Source organism: Geotrypetes seraphini, chromosome 1 (genome assembly GCF_902459505.1).
Source record: "Geotrypetes seraphini chromosome 1, aGeoSer1.1, whole genome shotgun sequence".
Taxonomy (NCBI): Eukaryota; Metazoa; Chordata; class Amphibia; order Gymnophiona; family Dermophiidae; genus Geotrypetes; species Geotrypetes seraphini.
The window spans coordinates 95922622-95935896 of record NC_047084.1 but is presented as its reverse complement, the minus strand read 5'-3'; the positions used below and the strand labels follow the sequence as shown (position 1 = coordinate 95935896).

General features: G+C 47.0%; 1 long non-coding RNA gene across 1 annotated transcript in view; it reads right to left on the bottom strand.

Moving 5' to 3' along the window:
* Positions 1-363: 363 nt before the first annotated feature.
* LOC117352653 overlaps positions 364-13275 on the bottom strand; it is a 30853-nt gene continuing 17941 nt past the window's right edge. The window contains exons 2-3 of the long non-coding RNA XR_004537749.1: positions 2373-2624; positions 364-966 (exon numbers count right to left, since the gene is read on the bottom strand). This is a non-coding gene — a long non-coding RNA (uncharacterized LOC117352653). The remainder of the gene's footprint in view (positions 967-2372; positions 2625-13275) is intronic.

Here is a 13275-nt window from a genome sequence, read left to right as displayed (position 1 = left end):
GACGACTGTCCTGGGAGTTTGCTTAGATAGCTGTTTGACAATGGAAAACCAAATATTAAAAATAATCAGGGTGGGATACAGGCAACTTCGAATGCTTTATAGATTGAAGCCAATATTACCAACACACGATTTCCGTACTGTGGTTCAGACGTTGATCCTGAGTAGGGTAGATTATTGTAATTCACTATATCTAGGAGTTGTGAAAGGGATATTGAGGGCTCATATAACTCCTGTGTATCCTGCGGTTTTGTATGGGGAGGATGAATTTTTTTTTTTTTAGTTTGAAACATCTTTATTGAGAAGCAAACAAACAAACACAAGAAAGGCAACTAGGCAAAATCTGAATACAGTGCAGAGAGAGAAACAGTTTCATCACAAATCCCAAAATGCTGAAAAGTCAGTTGTTTGCTAATGCCTTCTTATGCTAAGATGTATTTCAGTTTATAATCGCCTTCTAGAATTTTTCTGACATCGAAGTGTGATTTAAAGCTTGTTTGTACTTCTAAACTGATCAAATTTGTGCTCTATCCCTATTATAACAGAAATGATTATGTTGTCTTGATATATCTATGTTATACGTGACTATCAGAGGGAAACAAGATTCTGTGTATGTCGTATGGAAACCGCATAGTTGTATGCGGTATATACATTTTTTAATAAATATAGTGGTTAAAAAGGGTGGGATTCCCCTAAGACAGTCTGTATTTTAGCAGAGGACTGAGCTATGGATCATTGGTCTGACACAGTATAGCTATTCTTATGATCTTAAATCTATATTAAGAAAACATAGAAACATGATGGCAGATAAAGATCAAATGGTCCGTCCAATCTGCTCCTCTGCAACATCCACTATCTCCTCCTCTCCTTAAAAGATCACACGTGCCCGTCCCATGCAGGTCTTGAATTAAGACACAGTCTTTGTCTCCAACTCTACCAGGAGATTATTCCATGCATCGTCCACCCTTTCTGTAAAAAAAAAAGAATTTCCTTAGGCTCAGGAGTAATATTTAAACATCTTTATCACATTCCCTCTCTCCCATCGCTGTTTTCACCATGTTTTCTGGCAATGAATTCCAGAGAGGGAGATAAGAGTGTGATGGGGGGGGGGGGTTATTGTAAGAGATCATAATCTAAATAAACCCTGGTAAGAGAAAAAGATAACTTGGTTGTTGAATAACACCCCCTCCCATGCAAAAAAAAGATAATTTGATTACCTATTCAGCAAAAAAAAAAAAAAATGATAAGTACCCTTGTATGAAAAAGAATCCAAACTCTTCATTCAAGAACTAATTGAGAGGCAATCACTACACCTAAATATTTCCTAGAACTGTTGATCTGTCACTGGCATCAACCTTGAGGAACTTTGCCTCATTCTTCAATATTTATTTATTGGTTAATTCTTACATATCACCTTTAAACCCGTGGAGGGGCAGAATAAAAAAAAACGTCTAAGTCCCCTTTTGCCTAAGGCCTTAAAAGTTGAAAGTAGAAGCAGGGAAAATGTCCATTATCAAAAAAAACGTCCAAAAGGAGGTATTTTTTGATAATGGCCTGCCTCTACTTTCAGCTGTTTAAACGCCCAGACCACCACTACGTCTACACTAACAAGCATAGTACCGGGTAAAGCTTTGGATTACCGGGTAAAGCTTTGGATTCTTGCCCAGAAATAGCTAAGAAGAAAAAAAAAATAAAAAAAAATTTTTTAATTGAATCAGGTTGGGCAGACTGGATGGACCATTCGGGTCTTTATCTGCCGTCATCTACTATGATATGTTACTAACATATAATCAACCTAAAAAAAGCCTAACTCCCAAATGCCCAAAACAAGAGCTTTTAGGCGAAGGAGGAGCCGGTTCCCTGAATCTATCCCTGGGGAGGATCAAGGTCAGATTAATAAAGCTTTCACCTCCCCCCCAGGAAGCGCTGCAGCACTTCCCGACTGACCCTCCCCCTATCACCCCCTAAAGCAGGAGCGACACTGGACAGCCAGCTCCTGCTTTAGGAGACCTGACGGCACGAGGAGGAGGGTTGTTCCCCGAATCGGCCAGGCCAAATTTTTTTTTTTTTTTTTTTTAATAAGTGGGGGGGAAAAAAAAGCTTTTAAAAAGCGACATCCCTGTTTCCTTTCGTCACTCCCCATCCCTCTACCCTCCCTTTTATTTGTATTTATCATTGTAATTAAAATTTCCATATCCCCCAAAACCTCTTGTTTCTAATCTGTCTTAATTTGTCATAGTTTTAGGTTTACCCTCTTTTTATTTTATCTCACCTAAATCAAAAATTATATTAGACCTTTCTAATTTTTAATACATGTGATAGTCAGTATATCAAGCCATGAAGAAACTTGAAACTTAAAACACGAATCGATTTACCCAAAGTGAATCGGTGAATCAGTTTGAATCAGAAATCGGGCAGCACTAGTATACAATACATTCAGAAACGGTTTCAGCTCTGTGACATTTGAGGGATTCCTTGCATGGACAGCTTCATTTTAGCTCTTTGACTTGGCCAGTCAAAAATACAAAATCTCTTCTTTTAAACACCATTCTGTAGTAGATTTACTTGGAAGTTCACAGTCTTTATCTTGCTTTACACTTTCAACAGATGTTCTTCTCCAGGATTTTCTGAAATAAAGTAAAATTTATGGTTTCATTAATGAAATCAAGCTGTCCAAGTCATGATAGAGCAAAGCAGTCCCAGACCACAGTACTTCCACCAAAAGGTTTGACAGTCTGATTAAGTTTTTGAGCAAACATTTGTTACTACGATGGAGAAGGTCAGTTATTAACTCATTTATCCAGAGAACATTGTTACAAAAGCCTTGTGGTTAATTCCTCAGCACTAATGGAATTTTTGAGTGGAAGAAGAAAATGTTTATTCTCATAGATGCGAAAGGAATTTTTGTTTTAAGAGTGAACATAAGAGTTGCCATACTGGGACAGACCAAAGGTCCTTCAAGCCCAGTATCCTGTTCTCAACCGTGACCGACCCAAGTCACGAGTAGCTGGCAAGGTTCCAAAAAATAAATCAGAGTTTATGTTGCTTGTCCTAGAAATAAGCATTGGATTTTCCCAAGTCCATCTTAATAATGGCTTATGGACTTTGCTTTCACAATGGCTTGTAAGGTAACATACATAATAATTAAACAAATAAGATACAGACAAGGCAAAATGGGCTACGGAGGTATTTGTCTAGCACAATTGTTCATCCTAAATTAGCAGATACAGAATGAGAGTTTACAACATAAGAACATAAGAATAGCCCTACTGGGTCAGACCAATGGTCCATCAAGCCCAGTAGCCCGTTCTCACGGTAGGCAATCCAGGTTACCAGTATTTATATGAATTTTTTGATTGGGTGACCAGAGAGCTGGATCGAGGACATATGCTAGATGTAATTTACTTGGATTTCAGCAAAGCCTTTGATACAGTTCCTCATAGGAGGCTGTTGAACAAACTTGAAGGGCTGAAGTTAGGACCCAAAGTGGTGAACTGGGTCAGAAACTGACTGTCGGACAGACACCAGAGGGTGGTGGTTAATGGAAGTCGCTCGAAGGAAGGAAAGGTGACTAGTGGAGTCCCTCAGGGTTCGGTACTGGGGCCAATCCTGTTCAATATGTATGTAAGTGACATTGCTGAAGGGCTAGAAGGAAAAGTGTGCCTTTTTGCAGATGATACCAAGATTTGTAACAGAGTAGACACCGAAGAGGGAGTGGAAAATATGAAAAAGGATCTGCAAAAGTTAGAGGAATGGTCTAATGCCTGGCAACTAAAATTCAATGCAAAGAAATGCAGAGTAATGCATTTGGGGATTAATAATAGGAAGGAACCGTATATGCTGGGAGGAGAGAAGCTGATATGCACGGACGGGGAGAGGGACCTTGGGGTGATAGTGTCCGAAGATCTAAAGGCAAAAAACCGTGTGACAAGGCAGTGGCTGCTGCCAGAAGGATTCTGGGCTGTATAAAGAGAGGCGTAGTCAGTAGAAGGAAGAAGGTGTTGATGCCCCTGTACAGGTCATTGGTGAGGCCCCACTTGGAGTATTGTGTTCAGTTTTGGAGACCGTATCTGGCGAAAGACGTAAGAAGACTTTGAGGCGGTCCAGAGGAGGGCGACGAAAATGATAGGAGGCTTGCGCCAGAAGACGTATGAGGAGAGACTGGAAGCCCTGAATATGTATACCCTAGAGGAAAGGAGAGACAGGGGAGATATGATTCAGACGTTCAAATACTTAAAGGGTATTAATGTAGAACAAAATCTTTTCCAGAGAAAGGAAAATGGTAAAACCAGAGGACATAATTTGAGGTTGAGGGGTGGTAGATTCAGGGGCAATATTAGGAAATTCTACTTTACGGAGAGGGTGGTGGATGCCTGGAATGCGCTCCCGAGAGAGGTGGTGGAGAGTAAAACTGTGACTGAGTTCAAAGAAGCGTGGGATGAACACAGAAGATTTAGAATCAGAAAATAATATTAAAGATTGAACTAGGCCAGTTACTGGGCAGACTTGTACGATCTGTGTCTGTGCATGGCCGTTTGGAGGAGGATGGGCAGGGGAGGGCTTCAATTGCTGGGAGGGTATAGATGGGCTGAAGTAAGTCTTAACAGAGATTTCGGCAGTTGGAACCCAAGCACAGTACCGGGTAAAGCTTTGGAATCTCGCCCAGAAATAGCTAAGAAGAAAAAAAAAAAAAAATTAAATTGAATCAGGTTGGGCAGACTGGATGGACCATTCGGGTCTTTATCTGCCGTCATCTACTATGTATGTTACTATGTATGTTAGTACCTGGCCAAATTCAAAGTGTAGCAACATTCCATGCTAGCGATCCAGGGCAAGCAGAGGCTTCCCCCATGTCTTAATAACAGACTATGGACTTTTCCTCCAGGAATTTGTCCAAACCTTTCTTAAAACCAGCTACGCTATCCGCTTTTACCACAACCTCTGGCAATGCGTTCCAGAGCTTAACTATTCTCTGAGTGAAAACAAATTTCCTCCTATTGATTTTAAAAGTATTTCCCTGTACCTTCATCGAGTGTCCCCTAGTCTTTGTAATTTTTGACGGATTGAAAAATCGATCCACTTGGACCCGTTCTACTCCACTCAGGATTTTGCAGACGTCAATCCTATAGATCGTTAGGAATTATCAGGAAAGGAATGGAAAACAAATGTCCTTGTATCACTGCAAATCTGGTCAGCATATGTCAAAAGAGATATAATAGAATTAGAAAATGTACAGAGAAGGGTGACAAAAATGATAAAAGGGATGGGACAACTTTCACGTTGAGGAAAAGCTAAAGGGACTAAGGTTTTTCAGCTTGGAGAAGAGACAGCTCAGTGGAGATATGATAGAGGTCCATAAAATAGTGGGAGTGGAGTGGGAAGGTGTGAATTGTTTGTTTACTCTTTCCAAAAATACTAGGACTAGGGGGAATAAGATAAAGCTGCTAAGTAGTAGATTTAAAAGAATACACAATAGAAACCCAGTAATTCCACAGAAAAAAGGGAGTTCCAAAAGAACAAAAGAAGCTGTGGAATTGATGTTTTTAGGTTGTAACAATTTTTTATTGACATGAAAAGACTCGCAAAAATGAACACAACAACAACAACTGTCAGCACATGAAGAAGAAGCAGTGGTTGCATAAACAGAGATAACCATACACCAGTATGTCAAATATAACTGCCCAGAAAACACCCATCCCCCCCAAAATCCCACCTCTCCCAACCCACCCCCACCCGCAGCCCCCCTGACCCCCCACCCCAAAGGAAGTGGAACGCCAGGCAGAAAAAAAAAAGAAAGGCACAAACCTAATTCCCCCCCCCAGGGTCTGGACTCTGATGACCCTGGGACAGCAAACCAAGCTAAGCATCCCCCTCCCCCCCACCCCCAGTCCCCCCCCCCCACCCCAGACCACAGAGCAGAGAGACGTCGAGATCCAGAACTAGCCAAGAGGAAGCCGCTTCAAGTCAAGGTGTTCAGAAGAAGGCCACGCCCCCTAGGATAAGAATTGAGATAAGGATCCCAGATCAACAAGAAGTTCTGACGACGCTTAAAAGAACCTCCTACCTCCCGGGCCTCCTGAAGAACCAACTCATGAAGAAGAGCTCTCCAGTGCCAAAAAGACGGAGGAGTCGGGGAGGTCCACTGCTGCATAATACAACGCCGGGCCAGGAGACACACCTTACGACACAGCCAACGAGCTGCCGGAGCTAAAGATCGAAAAGCTCTCGGTAAATCCAGCACCAGCTGCTCAACCGTGCCCGCTAAAGACGTCTCCAAAAGGGAGCTCAAATAAGAGACTACCTCAGCCCAAAAAGCCTGAATACACCAACAAGTCCACAAAGCATGCGCAAACGTGCACGAATCCTGACCACATTTGAGAGACAGGGGAGAGTCAACACCACCAAATTTAAATAGTTGAGCTTGGGTAATATACCCTCTATACAAAATACGAGCATAACATTCCTGCAACACGGCTCCTCGGACTAAGCGCGGCAAGCCCGCCAGACTCCGGGAGACCTCCCAAGAGGTTAGGTCCAGATGGAGTTCCGAGGCCCAGCCATCCCGAATCCTGAGACAGTTTCTAGGGGCCTCAAACTGAAGCAAAGCCTGATATAAGGCGGACACCGAAGTCTGAAAAGGCTCAACCAGGGCATACAAATCCCGGATGCGAGCCCCCAACGGGTGCTGAAGGGCAATCCGGGGAAGCGTAAGAATATAGTGTTTAACTTGACAATAAGCAAAAGTATACCCCCAGCAGCGCCCCAACTGATCCCTCAGATCCTCTAAAGTACGCAGGTCCCCATCAACGGTTAGCAGATGTTCCACCAGAAAAAAGCCCAACAGTTTCCAACGACGAAAACTCGAATTGTCCGAGCCAGGTACAAAATCCGGATTGCCCATCAAGGGCAACAGAGAAGACACTCGCGGGTCCCCCCCCCCCAGGCGCCGAACAAGGCCCTCCCACGCATGGAAGCCAAAAGTACGGTGCCCCGAACCTCCTGCGGCAAGGCCCCCCCAGGCATATGGAGCAAAGCAAGAAGCGAATACGGGGCATACAGAACAGTCTCAAGCAAGGTGGGAGTATACTGAGAATCCCCAAGCAACCAATCTTTAAGGTGCCGCAAAAGACAAGCTAAATTATACAAACCAAAATGCGGGATGCCCAAACCACCCTGCTGCCACCCCCCCACCAGCAGATCATAACACAACCGAGGCTTCCCCCCACGCCAACAAAACCGAGCCAAAACGCGTCTCAGGATCCGCAAGTCTTTCTTAAGAAGGCGCAACGGGAGGATCCAGAGCACATAAAGCCACTGGGGAAAAATGACCATGCGAATCACCGCCACGCGCCCCAACAAGGAAAGGGGGAGATCTCTCCAACGATCCAACTGCTGCGACGTGCGATCCAAGAGCGCCCCGACATTAAGAGAATAAAGACGACCAAGAGACGCCGGGAGCCGAATCCCAAGATAACAAAAAGAATCCGTCGCCCAACGCAGCGGAAACAAAACCCCCCAGTTATTCCGCAAGGCCGGCGAAGTAGACAAAGCCTCCGACTTCCCCAAGTTCAGGCGAAGACCCGAGAAATCCCCGTACTCCTGAATCATTTCCAATAACGCCGGCAACGAGCTCTGCGGGTCCGTAAGATGAACAAATAAATCATCCGCAAAAGCCGCCACCTTAAAACAACGGGAACCAAAAGGGACCCCCTGCACCTCAGGAGTCAAATGGATCGCACGCAACAGGGGATCCAGGGTAAGAATAAACAGAAGCGGGGACAAAGGACACCCTTGTCTCGTTCCACGGGAGATAGCAAACAACGAAGAACTGCAACCGTTCACCATAAGGGCCGCTGATGGAGAAGCATATAAGGCCCTCAACGCCGAAACAAAACGGCCCGCAAACCCATACTTGGCCAGGGTGGCAAATAAAAAGTCCCAAGGCTTTTTCTGCGTCAAAGCTGACCAGAAGCGAGGGCTGTTGGCGACGTGCACAAAATTCCAAAGAGGCAAGAAGGCATCTCAAATTCTTCTCGACCGAACGGCCCCTCACAAATCCAACCTGAGCCTCATGCAGAAGCCCAGGAAGAACACCAGCCAATCGATTTGCCAAAACCTTAGCCAAGATCTTCACCTCACAATTGAGCAGGGAAATAGGTCTATAAGATTCCACCCTGACGGGGTCTCGCCCCGGCTTAGGCAGAACTATAATTTGAGCCAAGTTAAGGTAGGCCGGCATAGCCTCCGCATCCACCATGACATTGAACATAGCCGTTAGCGGCGCAACAATATCTACCCGTAGCAACTTATAAAATTCCGCCCGAAAGCCATCAGGGCCCGGCGCCTTCAAAGTCGGGCATTGACGAATAACCGAATCCACCTCCGCTTCCGACAACGGGGCATTCAGCGTCTCCAAATGGGCCGGGTCCAAGCCAGGTAAATCCAAAGATTCCAAATACAGCTCCCCCGGAAGACCCTGCGCAGGAGGCTCTGCATACAGCTCAGCATAATAGTCCCGAAAAGCCCGGCAAATATCCACATCAGCCGTAAGAGGCCTGGCGTCCGAAGAGGTAAGGGCTACAATCTTCTGTCTGCTCTCTCTGTGAGAAAGCAACCGACCCAAAAGACGACCGCATTTATTGCCATAAGCATAAAGACGATATTTGTAATAGGCCAGACTCTTAGAAGCCCGCTGATGAAGCCTCTCATTCAAAGCGACCTGCACGTTCAACAAAGCTTGCCGGTTAACATCCGTGGGCTGACGGCCATATGCACGACGAAGAGTCCCCAGATGCCGGGACAAACGAAATATTTCCCGATCTCGATTTTTCTTGGCTTGCGTGACATAACTAATAATATGCCCGCGAAGAACCGCCTTAGCGGTTTCCCAAAAAAGAACAGGGTCCTCCCGGTGCTGATCATTATGAAAGCAATAGTCATTCCAACGCGCCACCAACGAATCGTAGAACTGGGGGTCCTGGCCAAGCCAAAGAGGATACCTCCATTGACGGGACTGCGAGGACCGCCCCGGGGGCGTCCACTCCAACCACACCCAAGCATGATCCGAAATCGCGTAGGGACCGATCTCCGCTCGCTCCACCTGAGAAAAAAACAGCCCGCGAAAGAAGCAAGTAGTCAATACGGGACTGCGTGGAATGCGCCCGTGACATATGAGTGAAGTCTTTCTCAGTCGGGTGTAAAATCCTCCAAACATCCTCCAACTCCAAGAACTGACAGAAGGAAGGGAGCCCCCTACCATCCTGAGCCCGACAATTAGGGAACGCAGTAGATCTATCCAGAGAAGGGTCCCAAACCGAGTTAAAATCCCCCCCCCAACAACAGCGGGAGACCCTGATGGGGTGACAGAATCGCCTGTAAACGCATATAAAATCTCCTATTGTATGTGTTCGGAGCGTAGACACTACCCAAAAGAACCCCCGACTCTGCGATCTGGGCCTTACAAAAGATATAGCGGCCCTCTGAATCAGCCGCCACCGTGTCCAAACGAGCAGCAATCCCCTTACGAACCAAAATAGCCACCCCGCATTTCCGACTCGAACCCGCAGCCGCCATGCACACGCCCACCCAACCTCGCTGGAGTTTAGCATGCTCTGCCGCAGTAAGGTGCGTCTCCTGTAGCAAGACAATATCTGCCTTAAGGCGCTGCAAAGCTTGAAGAATTTTAGTACGCTTCACCAGGGACGTGACCCCCCCAACATTCCAAGTCACCACTCGAACCATGGAAAAACAGAAAACAATAACACCAATCGAAGAGAAAAAAAATCCATGGGAGCTCCAGAGCACCGTCCCAGCAAGCGGGCTCCGGAACACAGTGGTGTCCCACCAAACCAACCACCCCCAAGCCACTCTGGATCAGATGAGAAACTGACATCCCTCCGCTCAGAGCCCAAACTAACCCACTCCAACCCCCCACCCCAACCTCCCCCCCCTCCCTCACCCAAACCCCAAACCCCCAATAATTCCCCAAACCGATCCTCAAAGGAGGACCCATCACGTTAAGACACCAGCCCACCTGGACCACCCACAGTAAAGCCCCCATGAAACTCCCAACCCCCTCAGCAAAGAACAAAACCCCAACCAGTCCCTCCAACAGCAACAACTCAAACCCCACATGCCTCAGGGAGACCCCAGTCCCCCCCTCACAAAGTCAGTGGAGAGGCTGCCACAGAACTTACCCACCCAACCCCCCCTCTCCACTCCAGGGACCAGTCCACGCCCCCGGATGCACTCAGCACTCCAACTCACCAAACACTCCCAACACTCCAAATCCCCACAACCCCACATCCAAAGCCCCTAAGCTCAGCTCCCCCCCCTGTCACCCAGGCGCTCCGAACAAAGTCCAATCAGCAATCCAGGAGAGTCCCCAGCCAGGAACAATGGCGAAGAAAGGCATCCAGGGGACCGGACAATAGAAGTAGCTGTTCCCAAACAATCTTTCACCCCAGCTTGTTCACCAAAGTCCTCGGAGGAAGCAGGGCACTCCCAAAGCTCTGCATGCTCCCCCCAAAGGCTCCAAGAGGGGGAGGCAGGCGCCCCCCATAGAAGTGAGGACAAAGAGGAGGGGGGAGCCAATACCAGAAACATCCCCCCAGATTCAAATGGCACTACCAGCAAACGAGCAGCCCCAACATCCAAAGAGCAGGTCAAGGGGCAGTGGAAGATGGAAGACCACCGCCGCCATCCAGCTGAGCGAGATAGTCCCGGGCGGCCTCTGGGGACTCAAAGAAATGAACCGAGCCACCATGGGAGACACGGAGCCGAGCAGGGTACTGTAAAGCAAACCTGATCCGACGAGTGAACAAGGTTGAACAAACGGAGCTGAAGCCCCGGCGTCGCTGAGCCACAAGGGGGGAATAGTCCTGAAAGCACAAAACTTTACGGTTCTCATAGGTCAGCTGACGACCCCCCCTCAGCGCCTGCAGGATCGCGGTCTTATAAGCAAAGTTGAGCACTCTGATGATAACCACTCTGGGTCTGGCTTCAGCGTCTCGCCGAGCTCCAATCCTGTGGGCCCTCTCCACCCGGAAGCGGCCCAGGTCTGGTGAAAGCCCCAAAGACTCTGGGATCCAGCGCTCCATAAAAGACTGTAAGCCCGACTCCACCAGAGACTCAGGGAGCCCCACAAAACGAAGGTTGTTTCTTCTGGCCCGATTCTCCAGCTCATCCACCTTGCTCTCCAAGGCCTCCAGACGCTGCAACTGCTGGCGCTGAGCCTGCTCCACTCCACCCACGCGGTCCTCCACCTCGCCGACCCTGCTCTGAAACTGCTCCAGATCCCGACCAACTCCGTCCAGCTTCCCCTGCAGCCGCTCCAACTTTTCATCCAGCGGCCGGAGCCTCTTCTCCAAAACGGCTTCCAAAGCCGCCGTGACCTCCTTTGTAATCTCTGCCACCCACGACGGCGAAGCGGAGGGCCCCGCAGGGCTGGCAGCCGCTGCCATCTTGTCGTCAGCGAGCCAGGCACGATCTCTCTGCGGGCAGATCGATTTGGCCGCCATACAGCCCCCGCTCGCACTCCCCAGCACCGGCGCTGCGACGGAGAAGCCCCCAGCAGGGAATCAGCGATCGCTCCGGGGGAAAAAGTCAGCCAAGAGTGGGCGATTCCAGGCCGGCGGCAGGAGAGACGCGAATCACCGTCTTCTCCTGAGCATAGCGTCACGTGATCTCCGGAATTGATGTTTTTAATGCAAATATAAGTAGAAGACTTGCAAAATACACACTCGTCCACATGAAGAAACAAGTGTTTATTGGATATTCGTAGGATACAAGCTCGTCCACATCAAATGCCTCCAGGCTTGCTTCAGAAAGAGTATTTTTGGAGATATCATTTTCATCCAAAAAAGTGCTGATAATCATCACATATCCAGCATCCGGGACCCCTGAGGAAGGCTATTACAATTGAAACATAGACCGTGTTGGGTCCGCACTATTGTCACTTTATGTGGATGAGCTGGCATCCTACAGAGCTTGCAGGAATGGAGCAGGGACAGGAAAAGAACTCACCAGGAAGGGACGGTAAAATGAGTTCCCGTGGGGACAGGGAAAAATTTGTCACCGTATCATTCTCTGCTTGGGAGAACAGTATAGAAAATTGAATAAATAAATAGTGTGAAAAGTTTCAGCCTCTGATAACCAGACCTGGTATTGTGACATCACAATGCCACATTCCACCAATGTCTAATAGTCAACCTCATCAGTGATGTCACAATGGCTTTATTGTCCTATACTTGGCTCACTTCTGCTACATTTTGATTTCTAGAGTGGTGCAATGTAGAGAATGGCACAGGGACAAATTTTTCCCCGTCCCCGCAGGAACTCAATTTCCCCGTCCTGTCCTCACATGTTTTTTTGCTGTCCCTGCACCATTCTTGTAAGCTCTGCCTTAACCAAACAAGCCTTAAACACTTATGATTTTAAAGTGTTTGAGGCTTCTGCAGGCGAGGACAGAGCAAGCAGAAATGGGGCAGGGACAGGAAAAGAATTTGTCGGGACGGGCAAATGAGTTCCCGTGGGGATGGGGGAAAAAATTTGTCCCTGTGTCATTCTCCAATATATTATTAATACATACAATTAATCAAAAATATTCAGACATGCTTAAAAAAATACACACTCCTAAACATAGGGCTACCATATGACTCCAGAAAAAGGAGGATGGATTGAGACATCCGGGTTTTATGTCCATTGCTTTCAATGGAAGTAAAGCCCAGATGTCTCTATCTGTCCTCCTTACTTCTGTTGCTTTCAGTAGAAGTTAAAACCCAGATGTCTCAATCCATCCTCCTTTTTCTGAAGCCATATGGTAATCCTACCTAAACAGCCATCCATCTGCGCCCTACTGATCAATTATGTTAACATGCCTAGTTCCTTTGTCAAACTGTCAGTCCATATTATTAATTATCTAGCCTTCTGAAATAGTTTCTTTCATGATAGAAGCATTGAACTGTGCAGCCATATGAGTACATATGCCATTAATTGAAAAGTAGATGTCCTCAAACAGATCAGCTGTTTATATAGATAAGACTGAGGAAATGGTGCAGGAGCAGAAAAACACCTTGGAATCCCTATGGGTAGAAATTCCATGTGCAAAGGGAAAAAGATAGCAATAGGAGTGCACTTACCATCCGCCTGACCAGAAGGACTGGACAGATGCTGAAATGTTGTCAAAAATTAGGGAGGCAAACAAATTGGGCAACACAAAAATAACGGGCGATTTCAAGTACCTCGATATTAATTGGGAAAATGTATCACCAGGGTATG